General features: G+C 42.6%; 1 protein-coding gene and 1 long non-coding RNA gene across 3 annotated transcripts in view; one reads left to right on the forward strand and one right to left on the reverse strand.

The window, feature by feature from the left end:
* Positions 1-23,417, forward strand: part of TRABD2B (TraB domain containing 2B) — a 284,981-nt gene that overhangs the window by 30,716 nt on the left and 230,848 nt on the right. The window lies entirely within an intron of this gene.
* LOC130283246 (uncharacterized) overlaps positions 10,518-23,417 on the reverse strand; it is a 47,152-nt gene continuing 34,252 nt past the window's right edge. Inside the window, exons 3-4 of one of the 2 annotated variants that reach the window (XR_008846612.1) lie at positions 10,931-11,036; positions 10,518-10,807 (exon numbers count right to left, since the gene is read on the reverse strand). This is a non-coding gene — a long non-coding RNA (uncharacterized LOC130283246). Of the gene's footprint in view, positions 10,811-10,930; positions 11,037-23,417 lie in introns of both variants that reach the window. The other variant, XR_008846613.1, reaches the window with a different exon arrangement.

A 23,417-nucleotide genomic window follows, 5' to 3' on the forward strand; every position in this document is an offset into this window, starting at 1 on the left:
CCTCCCATTAGAAGGGAACACCGCGTGTACTCAGGACAACACCACCACCAGAAAGAACCAGCACTATGTCAAGAATGTAACAAGTCAAACATATTGAGCCGCAGTGTAAAAGACTCCATAGTTTATGTATGTGTCTATGGATCGTTATCTATCTATCTTTTTATCTATATTATATCTATCATCTATCTATCTCATATCTATCTATGGATCGTTATCTATCTATTTATCTATCTAGAACTCAGAAAAGCAGCACATCCGCAGAATTTCAGCGGCAAAAATCCAATAAGGTGCACGCAGTCATAGGAGACTTGGTAAAGGACTCCAACTTCAATACAAAAGAAAAAACCGCAGAACACAAAATGTGTCTAGGTGCAAAAAAAGTAATTTATTCCATCTTCAGCAAAAATGTATCAGGTGTAACGTTTTGGTAGTCTCACACCACCATCCTCAGGCATACACCTAGACAACTCTTTGTGTGCTGCGGTTTTATCTTTTGTATTTATCTATCTATCCATCTATCTATATCTCATTTATCTATCTATCTATCTATCCATCTCATATCTATCTATGTATTTATTCATATCTATCTATCTATCCATTTCAGGTAGACAGATATGATATTTGGATATTACATGAATAGGTAGATAGAAGAATAATGAATAAATAGATAGATAGACAGATATAAGATAGATAAATAGATATATAGATAGCAAATTTAGTGATGAGCGGCATTGCCCATATTCAAATTTGTGATATTTTGCGAATATATAGACGAATATTTGTCCTACATTCGCGAATTTCGCGTATTCGTTATATTCGCATATTCGCGTATTCGAGGAAGAAAACAGTGAGGGGGGGGGGGGGGCAACTTTACTATTGGTTGCTAAGGATGTTGTTGATAACCTCTGACAAGTGTATTTAGATCATTCTAATAGGCCGACAAGTGAAAAGAAGGAATATGCGAAAAAAGCGAATATTCACAATTTCAAATATATAGCTAATATATTTGCAATATTCGTGAATTTGAGATATTCATGAAAAAAATTTGGCATGCGAATATTCGCGCCCAACACTAATAGCAATATGGATAATGAATAAATAGATAGATAGATATGAGATTGATGTGAAATAGATAGATAGATATGAGATGGATATGAGATAGATATGAGAAAAATAGATAGATATGAGATAGATAGAAGATAGATATGAGATAGATAGATAGATATGAGATAGATAGATAGATATGAGATAGATAGATATGAGATAGATAGATAGATATGAGATAGATAGATATGATATTGAGATAGATAGATAGATAGATAGATAGATATGAGATAGATAGATATGAGATAGATAGATATGATATAGATAGATAGATAGATATGAGATAGATAGATATGAGATAGATAGACAGATAGATAGATATGAGATAGATAGATATGAGATAGATAGATAGATAGATAGATAGATATGAGATAGATAGATATGAGATAGATAGATAGATAGATATGAGATAGATAGATATGAGATAGATAGACAGATAGATAGATATGAGATAGATAGATAGAACCTAGAACCAGTTGACTATATAGTGATATGTCTTGTTCCTCCTCAGGATTTCCCTCTACATCACAGAGATGTGGTCCGTTCTCCTTTACATTCCTCGATCCTGCGCAGTGTCCGGGTGAATCTCCTCTCAGTTTTCTTACATATGGGTTTAATTCACCATCTTTAACCAAAAAGGAGCAGAATGTGAGATTTCTCAATGTAAAACATACAGACGGAGGTTATGAGTGTGTGAGTGGTCTCGGGGAGTCTCTGCGAGATCCCAGGTCTCATTGACTCCGATATGATGGAGTGTTGTCATGATCCTGACAATCATCTTATTCTCAGTGGTTCACAGCTCGGGGTTCCCCCACAGTGAATCATGTCGGTGACCCTCATCCATCTGCAGGATATTTCGCCTGTATAGACCTCAAACGTTCCTACTGGGCCCAACCAAAAGGAAAATACTGGCTGCTGTGTTTTCATAGATATGAATGAAAATAGACGAGAGATGAGATTTGTTTTCTCAATCTGGTTCTGATTTCTTTTAAAATATATCGGTTTCTTAAATGGCCGTTCACCTTATACAATCCCTTTTTTGTTAGAAGGAATCCCAACGATAAAAGATTAAACCTACAATCCAACTGAAGGACAATCCCATGAACTGGACCACAACAGTAGGGCTTTACTTGGTGTTCCTCTGGGGCGGGGCTTCAAAGACCAGATTTTAGGGATTCAAATAATGGAAGGTAGGGTATTTTGATATTTTGACAAGCAGTGATGTACTAGGGCAGTGTTTCCTAACCATTAATACTAAGGGCAAAATGTGGCTCCTTAGGGAGAAGTTTTATGGGCCATGGAATGTTCTCTGAGAAAAAAAAAAATACAACAACATATATGCAAAGTAGCACCACTGCTGGACTGAAAGGGGGGCAAAGTAAGAAGATGCGCTAGGGCTTCTAGTATCTACAAGTCTCTTATGATTGGAAACCAAAGTTGAACTTTATGGACTCTTGTCTTTTTTTCAACCTTATGAAATATGTTACTACGTAAGGACCTGAGAACTATTATTTGGGCACTGTGCAGGGCAGTGTTTACCAACCAGGGTTGCTTTTAGCTGTTTCAAAACTACAACTCCCAGCATGGTCATAGTGCCGCCTGATTCAGTTGGCACTGGCCGCACTTGGGATTTTTCCATCCGAAGATTCTCAGTGTAACCCTTGCCTTAGTCTTTGAAATCATGGGAGTGATGGCAGCAGTAGAAGATGAGTGTCCTGATCTTGAGGGAAGCAGTAAGGCTGGGTTCACACATGTCCGGCATCCAGCATAGGTGAACTCAGCCTAAATCTTGATGCAACTGATGCCGCAACTGATGACAACGTGCATCAGTTGGCATCTGTTGTGTAGCATCCGGTGTCCATTGTTTCTGTCCGGTGCCCTCCGGCCTGTCCAACCATCCGGCGTCAAAATTGAGACACTGGGTGATTGTGAACTGTCCCATTCAAATGAATAAGATCAGTTCTAGCATCAGTTTCCCTCCGGTGCACGCTGGAAACTATGCCGGACGCCGGATATATGTGAACCCAGCCTAACCTGCTCTGATGATGTGTCCAAAAGCATTTCAGTGTGGCCGAACCATTCCTCACACAACACTAAGTTTCCCAAAATAGAGTGCACTCAGTAACTTTGCTGGAGATAGAATAAACCACAGTTGATTTTTTTCACTATTTTTTTTGCGTGCCGCGGACTTCATTAGTAGTGTCGGGCGCGAATATTCGCATTTTGAATTTTTACTGCAAATATCGCAAAATCGCAAATATTGCGAATATATTCGCTATATATTCGAAATTACGAATATTCACTTTTTTCCGCATATGCGCATATTCCTTCTTTTCACTTGTGGGCCAATTAGAATGATGCAAATACACTTGTCAGAGGTTATCAACAACATCCCTAGCAACCAATAGTAAAGTTGCCCACCCCCTCACTGTTTTCTTCATCGAATACGCGAATATGCGAATATAACGAACACGCGAAATTCGCGATTATGGGACGAATATTTGTCTATATATTCGTGAAATATCGCAAATTCGAATATGGGCAATGCCACTCATCACTATTCATTAAATAGATAGATAAATGACAGATTTTATATAGGCTGAGATAGATATAAGATAGATAGATATAAGATAGATAGATATGAGATAGTTAGATATGAGATAGATATATATGAGATAGATAGATAGATAGATATGAGATAGATATGAGATAGTTAGATAAATATGAGATAGATAGATAGATAGATATGAGATAGATATATATGAGATAGATATATATATGAGATAGATAGATAGATATGAGATAGATATGAGATAGTTAGATAGATATGAGATAGATAGATATGAGATAGATATGAGATAGATAGATAGATATGAGATAGATAGATAGATACATATAAGATAGATATGAGATAGATAGATAGAGAGATAGATAATAAATAGATATAAGATAGATAGTTACATAGATACATAGATTGATAGATAGATATGAGATAGATAAATAGATATGAGATAGATATGAGAGAGATAGATAGATATATATGAGATAGATAGATAGTTAGATATTGACTGAGAAAAATAGTTCCCCCACAATGGTAGGCAGCTCCCCCCACAATAGTTGGCAGTATAGTTCCCCCACAATGGTAGGCAGCTCCCCCCCCCCCCACAGACATACAGCTTCCAGCCATATACAGTGTACGGAGGCTGTATGTCTGTGTGCTGCCCCCACAGTGTTTTGGTCACCGCTCCTCTGGCCCGGTTTCACAATCTACTGCTATGGCCTATGGACCATAGCAGTAGGTGTCGGGACCTGAGGAGCGGTGACCGGAACACTGAAGATGACTAGTGTAGAGCGGCATAGGCCATATTCGAATTTGCGAATATTCGCAAATATATGGACGGATATTCGTCATATATTCGCGAATATTCGCATATTCGCGTTTTATTTGCACATAAGTGAAAATTCGCAGATGCGAAAATTAGCATACAAAATTAGCATAAGTGAAAATACGCACAGTAGTATTAGAGCCTTCTTTACACCACACAAGCTGGAAGCAGAGAGGGATGATCACTGTGATGTTTACTGTGGAAAAAAAAAAAAAAATTCTAATATTCGTAATTACGAATATATAGTGCTATATTCGCGAATATTCGCAAATTCGCGAATATGCGATATTCACGAATAAAATTCGCATTGCGAATATTCGCGAGCAACACTAAAGATGACGTGCCGCTGGTCACTCACTGGCCCCGGCCAGCGTGCGTCTTCCTCCGGTCCTCCTGCGCCTCTATGGTTGTACGCACGGGACGTCACAGAGGTCCCGCGCGTACAACCATACAGAGGCGGAGAATCGCAGGAAGACCGCAGGAGGACCGGAGGAGGACGCGCATCGGCCGGGGAATGGTTAGTGACCCGCGGACATCCAGGACATAGGGATGTCCGGCATAGGAAAACCTATGATTATCTGCCCGGGCCGGCTCCTGTGTGCGGCTGCAGGCGGGGCCGGCCAGAGCAGGTAAAAACTAATTCATGTATACTAAAAACCAGGGGGCCTCCAGCTGTTGTGAAACTACCACTACCAGCATGCCCGGACAGCCTTTGCCGGTCCGGGCATGCTGGGAGTTGTAGTTTCTCAACAGCTGGAGGCACCCTGGTTTTTAGTATACAGTTATTAGTAATTCACTTGCCGAACTGTATGTTCCAACTACCACTACCAGCATGCCCGGACAGCCTTTGCCGGTCCGGGCATGCTGGGAGTTGTAGTTTCTCAACAGCTGGAGGCACCCTGGTTTTTAGTATACAGTTATTAGTAATTCACTTGCCGAACTGTATGTTCCAGGCGTAGGGCAATAAACATAGCCGGTGTGAGGCGGGGAGCGGGTAGTCAGCGCTGTACTGCACCGCCGCAGCCTCTGTACTTACCGCTGACTTCCCGCTCTCGCCCGCAGCAGCCTCGGGCGTATATTCGCCGTATAAGACGCACCAACTCCCCCCCGTTTTGGGGAAGAAAAAGTGCGTCTTATACGGCGAAAAATACGGTACATAATATAATTAGATAGAGGTCGAATTAAGGCTTTAAGATATTTAAAACTCAATGGGGGGAGATTTATCAAAACCTGTCCAGAGGAAAAGTTGCCCAGTTGCCCATAGCAACCAATCAGATCGCTTCTTTCATTTTTAACAAGGCCTCTGCAAAATGAAAGAAGCGATCTGATTGGTTGCTATGGGCAACAGGGCAACTTTTCCTTTGCACAGGTTTTGATAAATCTGAAACTGATTCTTCCTACAACGATGCATAAATTACAAACGTCGACAAACATCATCCCCTTCATGCCACTACAGACAGTCTCCGTGTCGTACATTGTGCGCTCGGCCCCGATCGGTAGCATTTAGCATTTAAGATATTTAAAACTCATATTTTTTTAGAGACTGGTAACAATTCATGAATCATCCAGAGGAGAGATGAACGATGATTCCACTAGGCAGACACCTGGTATTAAGACGCCCAGACACGATTAAGATTCTAGGAATAATCCGTTTAGCAGAAATGATTCCGTACATTAAATACCACTTGGCGGACTACGTCATTCATCCCGTGCCAAGTGCCCAAAGGACTCCAGCTGGCGGCCAGTCAAGCCCAGGAGCTCACTAAGATATGATAGCAGGTCCGACATTCCTGGCGTAAGGAGGAAGCTGAATCGTGTCATCAGGTTAGCGGTGAAGAGAGTCTGCAAAACCCGTTGGGCAGGTACCCAGCCAGCTCCTAAAATAGATGGGGGTATCATAGGTAATGCTGGGGGGGGGGAGAGAATCCATAGCAATCGATAAGAATATAATTTTTCCGCAGAAAGGTATCGTTAGTATAAAACATATTATAAAAAGTAGTCTACAAATGGCGGCAAGGATATGCCACATAGTAAAGATGGATTGGATAGAACAGATATTTGTGTCACCGAGAGAAGGGATCAGTCACCTTATTAGACATTGGCGGTAGATACTGGATGTCAGTGGTCTCATAACTGTTGACCTCCAAAACTACAACTCCCAGCATGCCCGGACAGCCGTTGGCTGTCCGGGCATGCTGGGAGTTGTAGTTTTGCAGCATCTGAAGGGCCACCGTTTAGAGACCACTGCTATATGGACCACTAGCCAAATATTTTAGAAACACTAGCCAAATATTTCAAGGAGATTCAAACAAAAAAGGGCTCCAATGCTTTTACATAAAATGAAAAATTCTGTTTTGAAGCCCTGGTGGGAAGGGGGTCTGCATTGTTTCATTTCTTGGATCTCTTCTTAATGTAGAAATCAGTGTGTAGATCAGCTCACCCCCAAAGCCACAGAACTGAGCACGGAAGGGAATGGACCATCCCCAATTAGCAATGCAGAAAGAGAGAAAGATTCCAGCTCGTTCTTAGATCTAATAGCCGTCTTTATTCACACGTAGTTACTCAGATCACAGGTACAAGACAGGATGTGACGCGTTTTGGCCAGGTGCTGGCCTTAGTCATACTTAGTCTTCTTAATGTATTTTAAGAGACTCGAGATGTGTGATGTTGATGTCACCTATTTCTAATTCTCTACATTTCATGGAGTGGGTTGTTTGCCTGTAGCACACGCACTGCTACTTCCTCCCTTACTTGACTGGCAGATAACAGTACTGCACCTACTTCTTCCTGCTAGGCTGTGATGTAGTGCTTGCTAAAGTGCACTGGACTGGACAGTCTGCCACTGCACTTGGGAATAATTTATAATACATTACTATAGAGGGCATGTAAAGGGAGACGGAGTTACTGATGCAATGGGTTTTCAGAGTGTTATATGAGCAGTAGTACGACAGAAAATAAGGGTCAAAAGGAGGGGGAAGGGATATTACGCTACAGCACTGTGGACATAAAGCAGTAGCTTCACTATTATTTACACTGGGTTCAGCTGTCCTGAGATTTATGGGTGGTGAGAGGTAAGAGTGAAGCCTTGATTTACCTTTGAGGAACAGTGTGGATCATCTAAAGCAGGCAGACTGGCTCAGCTTACAGGCACACAACCCAGGCTTGCAGTAACTAAGCCCCACCCCTCGAGACCGATTTCCCTTATCAACAGGCAGTGGACATCAGATTGCAGAGAAGTAAGATACAAGTCTTTATAGCTACTTCCCTTGGGTAAGAAGTAATTTTTGGTATATAAAGTGATTTACAAAAAATTTTAAATAATTCTATAAGCTATTACCTTAAAGGGGTACTTCACTGGAACAATTTTTTTTTTTTTTAAATCAACTGGTGCCAGAAAGTTAAACAGATTTATAAATTACTTCTATTAAAAAATCTTAATCCTTCCAGTACTTATCAGCTGCTGTGATGATCCACAGGAAGTTCTTTTCTTTTTGAATTTCCTTTCTGTCTGACAACAGTGCTCTCTGCTGACACCTCTGTCCATTTTAGGAACTGTCCAGAGCAGGATAGGGATTTGCTCCTGCTCTGGACAGTTCCTAAAAGTGACAGAGGTGTCAGCAGAGAGCACTGTGGTCAGGCAGAAAGGCAATTCAAAAACAAAAGAACTTCCTGTGGACCATAAAAGCAGCTGATAAGTACTGGAAGGATTAAGATTTTTTTAATAGAAGTAAATTACAAATCTGTTGAATTTTTCTGGCACCAGTTGATTTAAAAATTTTTTTTTCCAGTGGAGTACCCCTTTAAGGGAAGCTGTTTTAAATGACAGCGACCATTTAAGCCTAAGGACACAGTCCCACATTCCCCCCGCACACACACACACACACACACACACACACAGACACAGGATGGTACTTATGGCAAAATGATGCAGCCATTGGCCTCGGCGTGTAGGTGGGATTTTGGATTCACCTGTAGGCTACCCTAAGACTTTCGTAGCTGCCGGTTGACTTTAGATAAGAAGTGACAGCTGCAGTCCGCAAAATTACATACTACTCAATGTATTCCATTAGACTGCAGTTGTATATAGCTCAATAGTATACAGTGGTCCCTCACCTTAAAATGACCTCAGGTTATAATATTTACATCGTTTATTGGTCTTTTCTGGACCATTGTAACTTAACTCTCCACACACAAATGCTACAGACAGTCCAGATCTGCAAGATGTATCAATGGCTGGAAGAACTGACCAATCAGAATTGGCATTTTACTAGTAAAACCCCTGTATTACTGAAGTGCATGCACCGACTGGCTGTCTGGTAGCGCCTCCTACAGTACAGGGAGGTACTACATGTTCTGTACTGAGAAGAGAGAGTTTGTATTCAGATCACCCCTCCACTGTGTTGCTCACAATTCTTCTCCAGACAGGTGCATGAGGGCGTAGCAGCCGCATGCTCGGTAATGATGAATGATGCAATCCTACGGGAGGTAGAAAAACTCAGCGCTCTGGATCCAGATATTCTTAAAACATTAAGGTTTATTTCTTCTTCATTAAAGGGGTAGTCCAGTTCTGAAAAACGTATCCCTCTATTCTAAGGATAGGGGATAAGTTTCAGATCGCGGGGGGTTTGACCGCCAGGGCCCCCCGCGATCTCCTGTACAGGGCCCCGGCTCGCTGGCCAGATAGCGGGTGTTGATCACCGCACGAAGCAGCGTCTGACACTCCCCCTCAGTACAACTCTATGGCAGAGCCGGAGCGCTGGCTTCGGCAATCTCCGGCTCTGCCATAGCAATGTATTGAAGGGGACGTGTCAGCCGCAGCTTCGTGCGGTGGTCGACACCCGCTATCTGGCCAGCGAGGATAGGGGATACGTTTTTCAGCACTGGATATCTCCTTTAAAATCATTAGGAGAAGTACAAAATACGTAAATAAAACCAACGCGTATTAGTTATCTACTTATTTTTCTTTAATCCTCACTTTTTCCTATTTTTTGGATGACATTTTGGGGGCTTTAGAACCAATTACCAGGTATCCATAGAGTTATGGTCTCAACATGCAATGGTTTCAACATACAATGGTCATCCTGTAACCGATTCATATTGTTACTTGAAGGACCCCTGTACTTAAAGGGGTACTCCACTGCCCCGGCATTCGGAACATTTTGTTCCAAACGCTGGGTATGGGCTGTGGGGGTCGTGACGTCATTTCATGCCCCCTCAATGCAAGTCTATGGGAGGGGGCGTGGCGACTGCCACGCCCCCTCCCATAGACTTGCATTGAGGGGGCGTGAAATGTTCCGAACGCTGGGGCAGTGGAGTACCCCTTTATTATAACTTAGCAAAACTACAAAAAGTCTCCATGTAATGTTAGCCTTAAGGTGACTGTGAACTGCGTCTACTAGTAGATCTAATGCCGATGGTCAGTGTGTTGGCTCTGCTGATGGTGGCCCGGCAGACCCCCGCTTATAGACTTCTAAAAGATGCTTAAAGTAGTTATCCAGGAAAAAACTCTCTTTTATATATCAACAGGCTCCAGAAAGTTAAACAGATTTGTAAATTACTTCTATAAAAAAAAATCTTAATCCTTGCAGTACTTAAGAGCTGCTTAAGTTGAGTTGTTCTTTTCTGTCTATGTACTCTCTGATGACACCTGTCTCGGGATCTGTCCAGAGTAGAAGTAAATCCCCATAGCAAACCTCTTCTACTCTGTGCAGTTCCCGAGACAAGCAGAGATGTCAGCAGAGAGCACCGTTGGCAGACAGAAAAGGAACAACTCAACTTCAGCAGCTGATAATTATTGGAAGGGTTAAGATTTTTTAATAGAAGTAATTTACAAATCTGTTTAACTTTCTGGAGCCAGTTGATATATATATATATATATATATATATATAAGTTTTTTCCTGGAATACTTCTTTAACATTTAGCCGAGGTAGAGGAGCACAAATGGAAATGTTTGACATTTCTTGGCACACATTTTCTTATGGTTTGTGGCTTGTTGAAAACTTAAACACAGCAAATTAGCATTGAATTGAGTTTGCGTTTAACTGGTGGCGGTCCTTTCAGGCCCCCTTCTTTATTGACACGTCTTTGAAGTCTATAGAACAATCTTTAATAGTCTGAAAATGAGACATAAAGTGTATACCGCGCAGCAGCTCAAGGATCACGTAAAAAGCAAACAGTGAAATAAACATCTCGCACAATAACAATGAACGGCATTTAACCCGCTGTCTGCTGGAATCTTCTGCTCATGCTTACATCTCGCCGTAATGGAGCTGGGTGTATTTACGCCGCCCGGGGATAGGATGTAAATAGTTTTGCTCTGCTGAAGTAGAAAAGTTTGGAAGCAAAAATCAACGTGTTTAGAAGAAAAATTACATTGGAACGCCAAAGTAGGCAAGTAAAGTAATGAGCATACACACAGAATAGACATAACTACACGCACAGCCATCTCTTCATTCCTTCTCATCTGGATGTGCAGCTGTGTCTGTCTCATCTGGTAGAACAGGTGTCTTTCCAATAGGTGAAGGTCTCAGAAGTGGGAGCTCTACCTAGAAGACATTTATGATGTATCCTGTTACATAAAATAATCATGCTATGCTATACTCTACAGTGCCTAAATACCGTATATACTCGAGTATAAGCCGAGTTTTTCAGCACAATTTTTCGTGCTGAAAACGCCCTCTTCTGCTTATACTCGAGTGAACTCTCCACCTGTCAATATCTTCAATAATCAGTGGTCTTCAACCTGCGGACCTCCAGATGTTGCAAAACTACAACTCCCAGCATGCCCGGACAGCCGATGGCTGTCCGGGCATGCTGGGAGTTGTAGTTTTGAAACATCTGGAGGTCCGCAGGTTGAAGACCACTGCGGACCTCAATAAGTTACTTTGTTATACTTTTTAACACCCTACAAAGTTGTTTCTTTTGCTACACAGCCCCTTTATTTAAAAATTTGTGGTGGTCACAAGACTTGGATGCCTTGTATGGTGCCTATTTCAGTAATGACAGCTTTGGTTCCCTATGCAACCCCACAGGTTTCAAACCAGTGCGCCTCCAGCTGTTGCAAAACTACAATTCCCAGCATGCCCGGACAGCCTTTGGCTGTCCGGGCATGCTGGGAGTTGTAGTTTTGCAACAGCAGGAGGCACACTGGCTGGAAAACATAGAGATACAGTATCTCTACTAGGATAAAGATAATTGGAAATACTGTTTTTAGGGCAACATGGGGTTTAAGTTTCAGAAAATTTTACCAAAATTTTTTATTTATTTTTTATAAATATTTTAGAACCGTCAAATCAAATTTAACAGATTCACGTTGACAAGGCGTGATTAAGTACTTAGGGTCCTTTAAATGACATATTTAACCTATGAAGCATATTTCCTAATTTATAAAAGCAAAGAAAAAAAAAAAAGGAAAATTCACAGATCAATGGGGATCTATCAGTCTGCCAACCGCGTTCTATACAAGGGTGACATTGTGCAGCGCGGGTTTATAAAGCCATTCGATCACGATGCAAGGAAGTGGCATTTACTGCTTTACCCCCTGCGTACCGAAAGCCCCCTGTTTTCTCCAGGACACAAGAGCATTTGTCCTCCCATAGCTGCATAGTGCTGCCATACGATCCGGCGTGTGTGTAAATCATGAAACAATTTACTTCCACGACACGCCGGTGAAAATGTCCATTAAATTTAACAGTTCTATTAATAAAAAAAAGGCCTTAGTTAAGGATTCTTTGTTAAGCGCTGTACGGCTGTGAGATGTGTGAGGGTATCACTGCCAGCGCTGCACTGTGTAAGCTATTAAAAGCCATTTTGCAGGCCTAGAAAAGGCGCTGCACTGTTAAAGGGGACTTAATATACTCCCGCCATTCTACCTAAAAAAAATTAAAAAAAACGGTCTATACGGCGCACAGGTGCAATACAGAAGTTACGACCAGATTTCCTCTTTAAAAGAAGACACTTTAAAAAAAAATTAAGATTTTCAGCAAGCCTCCATTGACTCAATATGCTTGACCCTTTAGGGTAGGGTCACACGTGCCGTGTTTTGCTGCGTATTTGCTGCTGCCAATTTTCCACCCATTGAGGTCAATGGGTAGCAAAATCAGCTGCGTCTTTTGCTACCCATTGACTACCCATTGCTACCCATTATAGATGAGTTACCGAAATGGTTCCTATTGATATTCTCTGTTGAACTTTTCCTATTTTAGCAAAAATAACAAAGATGGTCGTTTCAAGCACAATAGTTGCATAATTTCTTTCCTAGAAGAAATATTTTGAGATTTTTGGTCATGAGTGTCCCCCCATAACAGTACCAGCTAGGGTGCTGCCATTACGGTGTCAGAGTCTCTAAATAAAATTGATAAAGAACCAACATATAAACCATGGGTCCCCACTAACATAGTCAGCCATAGTGATCCAATGACAGTAAGAGCCATACATAAGCCATGTGTAAGTCATGGGTCTCAACTAACAGATTCGGCCATGGTTACCCCATGGCAGAGCCAAACAGAAAAGTGTAACGTCTGTGCTCCGGCCAGACACGCTAGCCGTGAGCGCTCTCCTCTCATGTCCCCGCTGCCGGCGGTGCTGGGATTCGCATCGCGGGACGTACCGGCATGCGAGTTCCAGCCTGTCACTCACCTCCCCAGTCCTCCATGTTCTCAGTCCCGGTGCACAAGCTCCCACGTCCTAGGGCGCGCGCGCCGGAGCTCTGTGATTTTAAGGGTCAGTACGCCCTAATTAGTGTCTACACCTGTTCCTTCCTTATAAGTGTGTGCACCTCCCCCTGCCTTGTGTCGGATCTTTGTTGCCCTAGTGCCCCAGTGAAAGCTCTGTGTTCCTGTTGTACCTGATTCTTGTTCCGAGACCTGACCCTGCTACTGTGCAGCCTGCCTTGACCTTCAGCTATCCTGACCGCGTCTTGTCTTTATCCCTCTCTACCACGCTTCACCCAAGCAACCTGTGTGGACGAGTCGTGCAAGGGGTAGCGACCTGGGTGCTGTCTGCCGCAGAAAGACCATCCCGCTTTGCAGCGGGCTCTGGTGAAAACCAGCGGCACCTTAGACTCCGCTCCCTCTCACGGCTTACATCATCATCCAGACAGGCCCAGGTGATCCACCACCTGCCGTGACCCTTACAGAGAATCAGAGTACCATCTACATGAGCGAGAGTCCCACTTGCGTTCACCATAGTGAAGAAACAGTGATAGAGTACCAATATAAGTAAGTCTCGACTAAACAGTATCAGCCATAACGCCAACCATGACAGTATCCACCAGTCTCAAAATACCTGCAATAGAGTACCAAAATATGAAAGCCAGAATCCCCCCCTTAACACCGTTAGCCATAGTGCTGTCATGACAGTGTCTCCAAGAGACCCCAGCTTGTAGACCATGGTCGTAGAGTCATAGAACCTTCGTCTTCCTTGAATGTGGTTTGGAAAGACTTAATGAAAGTCATTAGATGAAGTAACGCTACACACCTCATCATTTCCTCATACCTCAGCCATGAGTGCGGGTGTGAGATGATAGCTCATGAAAAGCTGCGAAGAGCAGGAAGAGAGGTGGGGAACTGTTTATGTGCGGGGTAATGAAGTGTTCCTTCAAGCCCAAATATTGGATGGTACTTCAGGAAAATGTGTAACGTGAACTTCAATGGCGGCAAAAATTCTGGCGGGCTTAGAATTTTTAACTCAGGTGAGGAAGGAGTGAGTAGTTAAAAAAACATTAAAAAAGTGAGTATTAAAAAAAGTAGATATTTGTCAGCCTAATGTTAGGTTTATTGTGAAGCTTTTAGTCTTGTCACTTACTCTTGTCTTACGCCTCACTCTATTACTATAGCAATATTAAGAGAACTGGCCTTCCTAGGACTATTGGTCAGACATAGATTTCATCTTCTTGAAGGTTTTCCTTGCTTACTGGTAAATTTTTGTTAACCGCTCTGACAATCCCAGAATACGTCATCATCTATCACCTACAGATGGTTCTATAATGGCAGATGTGTCCCTAGCATCAGTATTAAGGGGGTACTCTGCCCCTAGACATCTTATCCCCTATCCAATGGATAGGGGATAACAAGTCTGATTGCGGGGGTCCCGCCGCTGGGGATCCCTGCGATCTCCCTGCTGCACCTGGCGTTCATTTAGGCTCGTGATGTCACGGCCACACCCCCTCAATGCAAGTCTTCGCTTCGTGCCAGATTACTGGCGATGTGGGGCGGAGGCTCTTGATTTCACGGCCATGCTTCACTCGTGACTTCACGGCCATGCCCCCTCAATGCAAGTCTATTAGAGGGGGCATGGCCGTGAAGTCACGAGTGGAGCGTGGCCGTGACAACAAGAGCCTGGGGTGCCACAGTCGAGATCATGGGGGTCCCAACGGCGGGACCCCCGTGATCAGACATCTTATCCCCTATGCTTTGGATAGGAGATAAGATGTCTAGGGGCGGTGTACCCCTTTCACCTCCCAATAACCAGTCCTGAAAGGACCCTAAAAGAAGTTTGCCCCCATGGACACTTATCCCCCCACAGGGGGTCTGACTACTAGGAACCCCCATGATCTCCATACTGGGAAACTCAAAGCTCCCATTTGAATGGTCTTAGATAGCCGTGTACAGGTGAGTACAGCCAGTGAATGGAGTGACGGTCTAGTATCTGCACTACTACTACTTCATTTAAATAGGAATTTTGGGAGTCCTGTTCTCGAGATCCTCTCAAGACTCCTTCAATGGCCAGCTAAATATTTCCATTTTTGCCTCAGCGTTTTACCAGCCAAAACTTTTAATTTCTTCATTGATGTGACTGATTCACTTTTTAAGTCTTTAAGTCTACAACATATTTCTGTATGTTCCACAACAATGGGAGAACTTAGGCTGTTTTGACTGCATTCTTATTGAATAGTCATGACAAACATTGCCCATATAGTCCTACCTTAATTCTGCAATGTAAACAAATGCAGGTGGGTTGTCTCTCTGTATACTGTTGGAATTAGGATGAGAACAAACAAGACAATAGGCTTAAATTTAGGAATGTTAAGCTTGGACTCCTATGTAGCATTAACCTAAAGACTTCAGTGTTTATCCATTCCTGACGTTACGCTAACATTGACCTCTGGACCCCCAGTGTGTTTGGGACTCACTGTTGAATGCCCACTGTGTGTGGACAACCAGGCACTTAAAAAAGATAATGGAAATCTGGGGATAATTTAGAGGCCAATATACACAAAAGATGCCCGTCAAATTTCTCCGAAATTGTCTGACATTTATCTAATATGGCCAGCCAAAGGTATTAAAGGGGTACTCCGGAGGAAAACATTTTTCTTTAAATCAACTGGTGCCAGAAAGTTAAACATATTTGTAAATTACTTCTATTTAAAAATCTTAACCCTTCCAGTATTTATCAGCTGCTGTATGATACAGAGGAAGTTCCTTTATTTTTACATTTATTTTCTGTCTGCCCACGGTGCTCTCTGTTGACACCTCTGTCCATATAAGGAACTGTCCAGAGCAGGAACAATTCCCTATAGCAAACCTCCAGTTCCTGACATGGACAGAGGTGTCAGCAGAGAGCACCGTGGACAGACAGAAAATAAATTCAAAAAGAAAAGGACTTCCTCTCTAGCATACAGCAGCTGATAAGTACTGGAAGGATTAATATTTTTAATAGAAGTCATTTACATATCTGTCTAACTTTCTGGGGCACCAGGTGTACTCCTTTAAGGTGTTTTTGAATTGTAATGGGTTGTTACTTAGTGATACTTTGGTTATTTACCCTGTTATGGTTCCTTACAGAGCCCTGTGTAATAGTCAAGGAGGGGTTATAATGCAAGGACAAGCAAGAAGGCATGCCAGGCTATGGCACTTGAGCAGCTCAGCCCCGCCTCCATGACACTTGGCTGAGAAATTAAAATGTGATTTTATAGGACTTACAACCCTAAATAGGTGGTAACATGATGCATCAGGGTCCTGATCGATCCCATTGATTTGAATGGGGTTCGCGTGGTATTTTACCGGAGTTGAGCGGACAAAAAGTGTATTTTTTTCTCCATTCAACTCCAATCCTTCCGACCGATGGAACAATGGAGTGCCCTTTACTGGAACACAACTGCTGTGTGAATGAGGCCTTAATTTAAGAGTTCCTGGCCCCCGTTGCACACTATTTCCTGGTGGTGCATCGATTAAAGATGTAGTTACTTTTCCAGTCAAGGCCGCCGTTACTGGTTGAGTGGTCACTTCCTTGTGTCCAGACAGGGATCAAGAAATGGTGAGCAGAAAGGACCGGGCACTGTCCGCACAGCAGCAGTGGGGGATTGCAGCAAGTGAGAACAGCCTTTTTTATTTTATTTTTGTTCTCATTATGAACCATTAAAACATAACTCTGGACAGCCCTGTTAATAATTCACCACCTAAGGGTTAGGATCCTGCCTCTTTTCTATTGTATTCATGGTTATGTAGTAAAACTAGTTCAGTGATTCAATACCAATCCACAACAAAGAGACCCCAGGGTGGCTTAGGGTAATAATAACCAAAAAACACCTTTGACCCTGGGAAGCCCAGGGTCACTGATACCCTTATTAAATCCCACCCCTAAAACTTAACTTTTATTTATATTTTAGTTAAAAATAGTAAATAATAAGTGTATAGTAAATGATGAGTGTGTTCACTTAAAATCACGGGTTGGTGTATTAAGATTCCATCCAGTTATCCACTGTTATATGTATTCACTATCACAGATGGGCTGCAGTACCACCATGGATTGCACACACAAGCTACTGCTAATTAAAACGCTGAAAATGCCCCCTCTACATGTTTCCCTACTTCCGTAGCGTCTTCAGGAGGGAAAATGGGCAATGCCCATTTTCCCTCCTGAAGACGCTACGGAAGTAGTGAAACATGTAGAGGGGGCATTTTCAACGTTTTAATTAGCGGTAGCTTGTGTGTGCAATCCATGGTGGTACTGCAGCCCACCTGTGATAGGGAATACATATAACAGTGGATAACTGGATGGAATCTAAATACTACTACTAAGCACACCAACCCATCATTTACTATACACTTATTATTTACTATTTTTAACTAAAATATAAATAAAAGTTACGTTTTAGGGGTGGGATTTAATAAGGGTATCAGTGACCTTGGGCTTCCCAGGGTCAAAGGTGTTTTTTTCGATACCAATCCAATACAGCACTAACCCAGTTTGCAATACAATCTGGAACATATGGTATTACTGATGCGGCAGGAAATTTGCATCTAATTGTTCTGTCTGTGGCTACATCAGCAACGGGACTACTGTCTTATCCAAGGTTCAAAGCAGAAAAAAATCTCTGTGTTGCCCATAGCTTTAAAAAAAAAAAAAAAAAAGTAAAGTTACATTATTATTAGTTAAAGGGGTACTCCACCCCTAGACATCTTATCCCCTATCATAAGGAAAAGGGATAAGATGTCTGATCGCGGGGGGCACGCCGCTGTTGACCCCTGTGATCTCCCTGCGGCACCCGGCATTCGTTTAGAGAGATAGGTGCAGCATCGGAGGCTTGTGATGTCACGGCCACACCCCGCATTTGTGACATCATGACCACACCACCTCAATGCAAGTCTATGGGAGGGGGTGTGACAGACGTCACACCCCCTCCCATAGACTTGCATTGAGGGGCATGGCCATGACATGGCGAGCCTCCGCCCTCCATCGCCAGTCATCCGGCACGGAGCACAGTTTGCTCTGTGCATCTGAGGTCTGGGGTGACGCAGCCGAGATCGCGGGGGTCCCTAGCGGTGGGATCTCTGCGCCCAGACATCTTATCCGATATCCTTTGGAAAGGGGATAAGATATCTAGGGGCGGAGTACCCCTTTTAAAGAGTAAGGGCTCATGCATATGGCCAGATTTTTTTAAGGGCTGGATTAGGGTTTCTGTAGAGGTGTATAAACTGAACAAAGTAACCAGTCTGATGGAAGAAAAGATGTTTCAGGAGCACTAACCAGTAGTTATAAGAATTAGCAGTAACTGAGATTCTGGACAGTAGAATAATAAAAAATAAAAGAAGTTTAATGGAACTACAAATGGACCACACATTTTGAGGGGATAACTTCCCCTTCATCAGGTCCCTCTGAAGAGAGGATGTTGTCCCCGTGCTGTCCATGTGTAGTTGCATTAAACCTATTTTATTATTTATTATTCTACTGTCCAGAATCTCAGTTAGTCCTAATTCTTATACCCTTTGTAGGATTTGACTAGATCTCCTTTACCAGATAATGGACCATTAGCATCTTAAAACCCATAAAACCACAACTGATTTAGCAGAAACAAAGTGATGCAGATGCATTTTCTTTTTCCTTTTTTTAAATTTTTTTTATTAACTCCATGTCTGTAATTGATTTTGCACAGAATTCCCACTACCATGGAGGTTATTAACCCCTTAGCGTCCCTAAATCAGGCCTTTCTGCCTCAAAATGAGCTATTCATTGATCTAAAGACTGTTTATGTGCCTTTCACTGCCCGGGACTCCATGTTTATATGTTCGGCTCAGCAAGCTACTTGTTCTCCCAAGTAAAGTATTCCACCCAGGGGGATTTCTATTGACTAAAGATGTTCTACTGTCTTGTTCTTATGATTATGGCACCAGGGAGCTGGCTAACCATAGACAGACAAGTCCCATCTGAAAGACATTATCATAGTCTGTCCCGAGGTCTGTTCTCAATCCACAGCACAAAGAATTGACTGAAAGAGATTACACCATCCAACGAGGGGGGATAATTTAGGTATTTAAACAAAATGGTGCTAAGGTATTACCGGCCCTGTGTCCGGGTGTCTCTTCCACTTGAAGATGTCAATAGTTTGTGACTTATGTTACTACTTCTCATGGTGACATTTTAAGCAAGAGCCTACATAGGGATTTTTTTCTCTTTCAAAAGTTCATGGAATTGGATTGGCTTTAGTCAGGAGTGTCTTCAATTTCTCAAATCTCCAGGAGGTCAATATATCGATGACGGAGCCAATTGTAGGTGCTACCCTAGTGTTAAAGAGGTTACCATTAGATTAAATGTCTACCCAAGTGTTAAAGAGGTTACCCTTAGATTTAAAGGGGTACTCTGCTGCTCAGCATTTGGAACAAACTGTTTCAAATGCTGGAGCAGGCGCCGGGAGCTCGTGACATCTTAGCCCCGCCCCCTCATGATGCCATGCCCCCTCTATGCAAGTCTATAGGAGCGGGCGTGACAGCCGTCACACTCCCTCCCATAGACTTGCATTGAGGGGGCTGGGTGGGACGTCATGAGGGGGCGGGGCTATGCCATACAAGCTCCCGGTGCCAGCTCCAGCGTTCGTAACAGTGTGTTCCAAACGCTCCGAACTGTTCCGAATGCTGGAGCCGACGCCGGGAGCTTGTGATGTCATAGCCCGCCCCCTCATTATGTCATGCCCCGCCCCCTCAATGCAAGTCTATGGGAGGGGGCGCCCATACGCCCTTTCCCATAGACTTGCATTGAGGGGGTGGAGTGGGATGTAATGGGGGGGGGGGGCGGGGCTATGACGTCACAAGCTCCCGGCGCCAGCTCCAGCGTTCGGAACAGTTTGTTCCTAACGCTGAGCAGCAGAGTACCCCATTTAAGTCTACCCAAGTGTTAACTAATGTTAGAAGACAACTAGTTGATCGGAAAAGGGTGCGACTACTTGGATCCCACCAATCACAAGAATGGAAGTCAAATGACCCTCGAGGTACATGCTCGGCCACTTATTCATTTACTGTCTATGAGATTTTCAAACGTAGCCAAGTTCAGCTCTCAACAATGTTTTGAAGTCCCATAAAGAATCAATAGAGCAGTGGCTATGCTTGCATGCTACCACTCCATTCACTTGGGGGCAAACGATCTTCATGATTTGTGCAATCAGACTAGATATCTGCTTTACTGTGGATATGGGATAACTTTTAATATTTGAATAGCCTCTTTTAATCCTACTTTATGAAAGGGGGTTTTAAGAATGTCTATAAACAGTGGTCCCTCAGGTTACAATATTAGTTGGTTCCAGGGCGGCCATTGTATGTTGAAACCATTGTATGTTGAGGCAATAATTGTATGTTGTGCCTGATTTCAAGTTACAATGGTCCAGAAAAGACCAAAAATATAGTATTGTAACCTAAGGTCATAAGGTGAGGGACCTCTGTAATGGGGGAAGGGTGTAGCTAGTTATTGGCTTATCAAACATGTTCCTCAAGGGTGAGGAGGCAGAAGGAAGCCAACAAGCCATTCTACCTTGGCCAGGGTATTAGATGGCGGGGTTGGGGCTTTAAACCAAATCTTTGCTCCTTTTTTTAACAGCCCATCTATGGCTCTATCTCATGATAATGGAAATTGACATTTTGGGTCTATGGGGACCAAACATGCATTGGACATTTTGTAGGCCATGCAATGCTCCTTGGGGGGGGGGGGGGGGGGGATTATGCAAAGTATCTCTCCTCTAACATCAAAAAGGGCCAGCTCTCCGGCCAATATCTAAAAAACTTATTCTATTGCAGAAATTACGATAGAAATGGAGGGACAAGATTTCAGGGTCAGCAGCACAGTCTGGATGGTGTATATGGCTGAAATATTTCTCTGCGCCCTTAAGACGTCACTGTCACGGAAAACATCCCGCCGGTGACAATTCTGTCAGCTTGTTCCGCAGAGCTCGGTGACAGCAGGTCGCGGCGATGAAGTGTTTATTCCTCATAAAACTGTCTACAGGGCTTTTTTATTTTACTATTATTATTGGCCCCAAAAGAATATTTTGTTATACAACCACTTTTAAAATCCTACCGTACATTTCCATCTAGTTTCTTTTAACTCAGTTTTCAGTTTCTATGCAATAAAATGTCATGTTAAAGTTATTTCCAATAGTGTAGAATTTTTTTTTCTTAGTTGAATTAAAGGGGTTATCCAGGAAAAAAAAACTTTTTTTTATACATCAACTGGCTCCAGAAAGTTAAACAGATTTGTGAATTACTTCTATTAAAAAATCTTAATCCTTTCAGTACTTATGAGCTGCTGAAGTTGAGTTGTTCTTTTCTGTCTAAGTGCTCTCTGATGACATGTGTCTCGGGAACTGCCCAGTTTAGAAACAAATCCCCATAGCAAACCTCTTCTACTCTGTGCAGTTCCCGAGACAAGCAGAGATGTCAGCAGAGAGCACTGTTGCCAGACAGAAAACAACAACTCAACTTCAGCAGCTGATAATTATTGAAAGGATTAAGATTTTTTAATAGAAGTAATTTACAAATTTGTTTAACTTTCTGGAGCCAGTTGATATAAAAAAAAAAAGTTTTTTCCTGGAATACCCCTTTAAGGACGTTTTCCCTTCCCTTTTTTTTTTTTTTGCATTTTTTTGGTGCCAAATTTTCGCTCAATTGCTATTTTTTTCTGGATATATGATAGCTAAAACAATCTTGTAGACCAGTGTTTCCCAACCAGGGTGCCCTGTAATGTGAGACTAGCACCGTAGTGTAGATTTATCAAAACCTAAGTAGGGGTGCAGTTGCCTGCAGCAACCTATCAGATCGCTTCTTTCATTTCTACAAGGGCCTATGAAAAATGAAAGATGCAATTTGATTGGTTGCTATGGGCAACTGCACCATGCTTCCTCTACTCAGATTTTGATAAATCTCCCCAAATGTTAAGGCAGGCCACATCTGTAGCTCTCTTCCAGAAGGGAAATAGCTTGGTCTCCACTGCCATCTATTGAAAGGGGTACTCCGGTGGAAAACTTTTTTTTTTTTTTAAACCAACTGGTGCCAGAAAGTTAAACAGATTTGTAAATTACTTCTATTAAAGAAAAATCTAAATCCTTCCAGTACTTTTTAGCTGCTGGATACTACAGAGGAAATTCTTTTCTTTTTGGAACACAGAGCTGTCTGCTGACATCATGACCACAGTGCTCTCTGCTGACATCTCTGTCCATTTTAAGAACTGTCCAGAGTAGGAGAAAATCCCCATAGCAAACATATACTGCTCTGGACAGTTCCTAAAAAGGACAGAGATGTCAGCAGAGAGCACTGTGCTCGTGATGTCAGCAGAGAGCACTGTGTTCCAAAAAGAAAATAATTTTCTCTGTAGTATTCAGCAGCTAATAAGTACAGGAAGGATTAAGATTTTTTTAATTGTAAATGTAATTTACAAATATATTTAAAAAAAAGAATAAAATAATGTGCAGCTCACAAAAAAATTAGTCGAGGCTATATGGAGTGTACTTACACCAAAAAATGTACAAATGATAAATAGATATTTAAGGAAAAAATGAAGGTACCAGAAGCCTCTAGACTAATACCATAAATGGTGCATGATAATTATATCATAATCTGAAATAGAATGGAACTGTGCTTCACTTTAATAATGAAAAAAGAGAGATTTATTGTAAAATTATTATGCAAGATAAATAACATTAATAAAAAAACCTCCTTCCACAGGGCCCTTGTGGGGAGGTGGTATAAAATAATACAAAACAAATAATAATCTCAATCATCCGCTATAAAGTTAGGTCTTCCGCTAATCCGATATTTAGTAAACCGCCATAGTTCAATTTTTCACTCCGTATTCGCACCTTTGGAGCAGATCCATCTACCTCCAAGGCTGTTTTTCATCTCCGTAGCAGTCCATCTATCTCCATGATAAGCGACTTCTCCTAGGCCTGTGGCAACTGGGCCCATCGCTGCAGCGCATGCCAGCGCTCCGGGAGCTCATGATATCATAGCGCCGCCCCCTCATGACGTAACCCTCCACCCTCTCAATGCAAGTCTATGGGAGGGGGTGTGACGGCAGTCACACCCCCTCCCATAGACTTGCATTGAGGGGGCGGGGCGTGGCATCATGAGGGGGCGGCGCTAAGATGTCATGAGCTCCCGGAGCGCTGGCATGCGCTGCAGCGATGGGCCCGGTTGCCAAATACTGTTGTTCCAAACACTGAGCAG

The sequence above is a fragment of the Hyla sarda genome, chromosome 7 (genome assembly GCF_029499605.1).
Source record: "Hyla sarda isolate aHylSar1 chromosome 7, aHylSar1.hap1, whole genome shotgun sequence".
Lineage (NCBI taxonomy): Eukaryota > Metazoa > Chordata > Amphibia > Anura > Hylidae > Hyla > Hyla sarda.